Source organism: Oculina patagonica, chromosome 1 (assembly GCF_052425735.1).
Source record: "Oculina patagonica isolate OP01 chromosome 1, crgOcupat, whole genome shotgun sequence".
Lineage (NCBI taxonomy): Eukaryota > Metazoa > Cnidaria > Anthozoa > Scleractinia > Oculinidae > Oculina > Oculina patagonica.
Genome location: NC_135758.1, coordinates 43,394,739 through 43,400,738, shown reverse-complemented (window position 1 = coordinate 43,400,738; position 6,000 = coordinate 43,394,739).

The window sequence follows — 6,000 nt, the reverse complement described above, 5'->3', positions numbered from 1 at the left end:
AAATAAGCGACAGTGGGGACACGCTGTTGCAAGAAACACAATCGCGTCGAAGCAGAAGGTTGGCTTAGGTGTTGGTGAAACTATCAACAAAAAGGTCGGTGACAAGATTCCCGGGTTTCAGCAAGTACAAGACGTCAGCATGTTCTTGACCGGTGCCTTTGGTGGAGACAAAAAGCTTCTTGACAAATATTGGAGTGGTGACATTGTCAAAGGTATGTTCAACAAAAAAAGCGGAATGCAGACCTCAAATTTTTGGAAGCCTGCAGGTTCATATAAAAATGAAAATTTAGATCCTGAATGCAATAAAGTTGTTTGGGACAAAAAAACAAAGAAATGGCGAAGTAAATATTGCGACTAAATCTAATTTTTTCGCTAAATATATAATGGCGTCCGCTACCGTATACAGACAAGCCGAAATCAAGAGACTCAAGCTAATCTTGGAAAAAGAGCGGACCCACTACGAAAAAACGTCATCTAAATTCAAAAAATGGCATACTCGTTGTCTGGCCGCTTGCTCTTTTGCCGGAGGTTCCGCAACTTTCATCACCGGATCCGGGTTCGCGGCTTCTTTTTCCGAAGTTGGTATTGATGCGAGTAAGGCTTTGGTCGGAGTTGGCGCTTTAATCATGGCCGCATCAACCTCAATGAGCCGTGCCGCGCATTTTTTTCTGCGAAAAGCAAAAAAACACAAAAAAATACTTGCTCTTGCAGAAGACACTCTTCTGTCAATCAACTCTCTCACTTCTCGCGCTCTTGAAGATGGTGTGATTTCTGATGAAGAATACTAAGAAATAGTTGTTAAATACCGCGCTTTTACTTCCGAAAAAACAGAGCTGCGTTACTCCAATCACGCTGACGCGCCACCTTCCCACCAAATTTGAAAACTTTTCTCGGCAGCTTTTTTTGTTTTTTCACTTTTCGTCAAGTTTTTCGCCAGCTTTTCGATTGTTTCTTCTTTTTTTGGCCAAGAATCAGGTAGCTTTTGGAAATAAAAATACAAAAAACAAACGTAGTTAACGTTTTTTGCATGCCTTTTGTATTCTTTTAACACATTTACCAAAAAAACGCAGCCTTGCCGGCTCAAAATCCTGCCAAGAAATGCCGTTTTTTTTCAAAACTGTTTTCAAATATAACAAGTTCGCCACCGGCGGAATCGATCTTTTTTCTATCTCTTCCTGTTCTTCGAAATCTTGGCATTCTTGAAAAACAATTGGTTCGAAAGGTCTTTTTTCCGCAACAAAAAAAAAATTTTGGATATCTTTTTTTGTTAATTTAACGCCCAGACCATAAGGGTCATCGCCAAATTTTTTTTTGTCTTTTAGCCACTTGAGTCTTAAAGATTCAACAAAGTTATAATAAATCGTAATCATATTATTACTAAATCCTGCAAGGAAACAAGTGTCATCGCCAAAATATTTTTTTTCTTCCATGTTATATTAAGTCTTTTAAGTTCAAATGGAAAATAATAAATTGGAGTCACGTTACTACAGCCCGCAAGGATACTGGAAAGGAATTTCTGCAATAAAAAAATTAGCCAAAGCCGCAAAGGTTTCCGAAGATACTGCAAAAAGGTGGCTCGTTAAGCAGGCCCTTTGGCAGATCTACCTTCCCGCACCACGATACGTTCCTCGTCCAAAGTTTGATGTATCTTCTCCTAACGCGGTCCACCAGGCGGACCTTCTCTTTCTTCCTCATGACAGATTGCCGCGAGGGCGAAAAGTTTACAAATACGCTCTGACTGTTGTTGACGTTGCCAGCCGTTACAAAGAGGCCGAGCCTTTGACCTCCAAAGATTCAACTGAGGTTGCAAAAGGTTTTCAGGCAATTTACAGGCGAAGTGCACTAAAATGGCCACAGATGCTTCAAGTTGACCCCGGTCGCGAATTCATGGGAGCTGTTACCAAAGAAATGGAAAATCACAAAACAGCTATTCGACGCGGGCGTGTTAACATTCACAGAGATCAAGCTATTGTTGAACGTTTCAACCGCACACTGGCAGAGCGCCTGTTCGGTTATCAGTACAGTGTCGAGTTGACCCTGCCATCTGGCCAGCGGTCGACAGCGTGGGTTAAGAGGCTACCCGAAGTTATTGCCGCTCTGAACAACGAAGTTACACGGCTGACGGGCAAAAAACCCTCAGAAGCTATTAAATTAAAAGCCGTTGCTGCCAAGCCGTCGACTCCTTATTTGAGGCCTGTTGGTGAGAGCGAAAAAAAGCTCCCCTCCTCCGTGAATGTTAGATATTTGTACCAGCCGGGTGAGTTAGAAGGTGGCGGAAAACGCGCCACCGATCCAATCTGGTCTTTGAAAGTCTTTTCGCTTGAAAGAGCTGTAATGAAACCGAACGAACCTCTTTTGTATTACTTGCACGATGGCCCCAAGCGCGGCTTTGTGCGCGAGGAGCTGCTCGTCGTACCTCCTGATACCTCCCTTCCACCAGTCAATGCCAGCTAAAGGTGATATTCAATCGGTTCGGTATGTATTCTATCTTCAAGCACCCAACGTTTGTCGTAATAGGCGCTCAAACCCAGTTTTTCCTGCTCGTAAGTTACCATTTTTCCTTCTTTCATACGAAAGCCTCTGTTTTTTGCCATGTCAACGCTGCCTTCAAGAGCTGCATTAAAACGCTGCCAAGTTATTTTGTTTTGCGTCTTTGATATACCCTTGGTACTAAACTTCTTTTTTTCACCCTCTCCCTCATCAATAAAATAACATTTTGAGGAAAGCGCAATCATCCTACTGCCCGTACACTCAAGCTTAAAGAGACCAGGGGTGCGGCCGCTCCACTTGTCCCACGACAGCCATTGTTTTTTTTGGGCCTCGAATTCTTGTTTTAGCTCAGGTTTTACGATGTCCTCAAGCTTCGAAGCAGAAAGGGCCATGTAACAGCTGTCCGTGTCCATCTGAATGAGCTCAAAGTCCTTTCTATCAAAGTACTTGTCTAAAAAGTCATAGTAAAACTTGAGCATGCGCAGCTTTGCTAACTGGTAAACCGCGATCCCAACTTGAAAAGGCCTGCGAATAGTTATCCGTGGCTTGCGACTTTCCAACTCGTACGCTTCACCGATTTCATCTAAGTCAACAAAATACGCGCTTCGTAGGGCTCTGTCGACCACTTTTTCGTCTTTTGTATAAATTACGTTTGTTTGTCTTTCTTGGGCCTCGATCAGTTTCCCGTAAGCACTGTTTCCCAACAGCTTAAATACGTCAGCCAGCAAGGCCTTGCTCTTATCAACATCGCCTGTTCTCCGTGCCTCTGTCACTTCTTCCACAAACCAGGGAAAAATCTTTTTTGGTTTATAGTCTATAGTTCGGTAAACGGCTGTTATCTCTGCCCCGTGTTCCACATACCAGCGCAGCAGTGGAGCATACAAAAGAATTTTTTTGGCAGAAAGAGCCCCAACGAGCTTTTTACCATCTCCACGATTTCTTTTTGTTTTTTTCAAGTATTCATACATGTGTTGTGGAACAGCTTCGCCTGGAACCTCTTTGTTGTAAAAGAATGGCGGCATCTCTTCAAACTTTTTCCACAATTTTTTTGGAATCTCAATGTCAACTTCAGCAAATCCAAACCATTTTTCTTCCCAGTTTTCGTGCTTAAGTTTTAGCGTAAGTGAACTGGCCTCTAGATCTTCAAATCCTGCATATTGGCGGACTACTGCTTTTCCGCAGGGCATGTTTTCTAACATCGTTGACAAATAAAGAGCATTTGCGTCGTAACCGACAATGTTTTTACAAAAATTAGGTTCTTTATACTGATGGTCTCTTATTTTTGTGCCATCCACCTCATGATACCTTGTAAATACAATGCTCGGCCCCCCAACAACAGCTTCTTTTAACATTTCGTACGCTTCTTTGCAAGGAGAATAAAGTTCAGCTCCTCTTTTAATAGAGCCACTAAGCAGGTAATGTAAGCTAACCCCTGGAATGCTGACAGCGTCTTTAAAAATGTCGATCCTCTTTTCAGCGTAAAAAGCTTTCATCTTTTCAAGAGCTTCCAGGCCAGGAGAAACGTCAAGATTGTTGTAATAGCGCAGCCAGTCAGCAAAGGTGCGCATGCCATTTTCCTCAAATGTGCGCTTACATCCCTCCCACTCATCTCTTGTAAGCACATATTGCCCTTTCAACTTCGAAAACCACGCTGGGTAGTCAGGAAGTCCAGGGTAATCAAGCTTTTCAGGAGAGTCAAACCACTCGTAAGGAAACCAAGATTTCTTTGCCTCGCATTCATAAGCCTTAACCCACTTTTCATAGCTTGTTCCTGGCCCAAGGTAGTTGATAATGTCAAGGAAACGAAATCCCTGAGTAAACAAAAACATGATTTTGTTACCATTTTTTGCCACTCTGACTTTGCCGGTTGTGTCGGCAAGGCGTTCTGCAAAGTTATTTTTGATCAGATTCAAATCGTAACTGCCAGAGTTAAAGCCAAGTACAGGAACTTGGTCGCACCATTCCTCGATTTTTCGTTGTTGTGCTTTTGGAAGCAGGTTTATGATGTCTTCTGGCATAGATTCTTCTCTTACGAGGGCGCGGATGTTTTTTCCTCGCCTTTCAAGCTCTTTCATAAACTTGCGGACCAGCTCCGCGGGGTCTCTTTCGCAGATGTGTGTGTGCTCTCTTTCAAGAGTGTCTCCTATGCTTACAGAAATCGGCACGTGCGCGTTTTCAATCGTGAGAAATGGAGTTACTTCCTTTCGCTGATTATTATCGCCATAAGACTCAAAATCATACAAGATTGCGTGCGGGTAGCAGTGCCATGGATCGACGCGTGGTGCGCGCGGTCCCAAAGGAACACTTTTTTTAACATCGCACGCCCAAGCCTCGATCACACGGTAGCCTTTCAGGCGTAGCCAACTGGTGCGTTTCATTGTGGCTAAATATCTGTCATGAATTGTTTTATCTTTGCGGACAAAGATTTTGTTACGATCTTGTGGGTAACATTTTAAACACCCGTGCCAGTAGCAGCCGTGGTATTGCCATACAGTTTTTGAAATAGGATCGTACCCGTCGACAGGAAAGCGCTCAACCCAACACTCACCACCATGCCCACACCTTTCGTGGTGAATGTGAATTTTCAGCCTCTCGGATTCTTGGTCAAGCCAACGTAAAGATTCTTCGGAAGCTTGATTGGTTGGAGAAAAAGTCTTGTCAAAGTTTGCCGGCGGTTCTTCAACATTTTCTCCTAAACAAACCATTGTTGTTTTTCCTTGGCTGCAAGTTTGATAATGGCGTTTAAGGTTACAAACTTTTGTAAATTTTGCTTTGCAATGGGTGCATGCATACGTATTGGCTAACTTTTCAATATTTTTAATGACAAACGCGTGCCCTTCGTAAATGCCGATGGTCAAAATGTTCTTTAAATTAGCTGGGGAGTTTCTTTTTAAATGCCATACGACTTTTTCATTTTTTTCTCGCACAGGCTCATAAACACGGATGCCGAGCCAATCAGAAAAAGGGACACCCTGATTCAGATGCCTTTCAACTTCATCCAATTCATCAAAAGATGTTTTTAGGCAGTCGGTCGGCACAGTTTCGAGTTTAAAAAAACTCTTTGCGAGACCACGAGCTGCTGCTGTGCTTCGATGTGGGAGCGCTCCTTGATGCACAGCAATGCAACGCCATAGACACAAATTATCTTGATAGGTATCTAGCGCCACCATCGACCGGCCATGTGCAAGGTTGCGCAGCCAGTCTGGTAAGGGGCCAGTGCCTAACAGCGGTTGACGGTCAAGCACAACCTTTACATCAACATTAAAAAAGCTTTCAAACTTCCACTTTGTAGAAGGTCTTTTAATATTGTCAGGGGCCAGGCGTTTTGTCTCCTGTTCGGTCAACCATTTTCCCGCTGCAGAAAGCTTATTAATCCAAGGTGAGCCTTTGTTAATGTAGTAAACAATGACCGTATCATCATCAATGTTGCGTAACTGATACGAGTAAGCATGCCTGATATAAAACGCTGTGTTTACATTTTCTCGAATTTTTTCCATAAAGTTTGGTGTA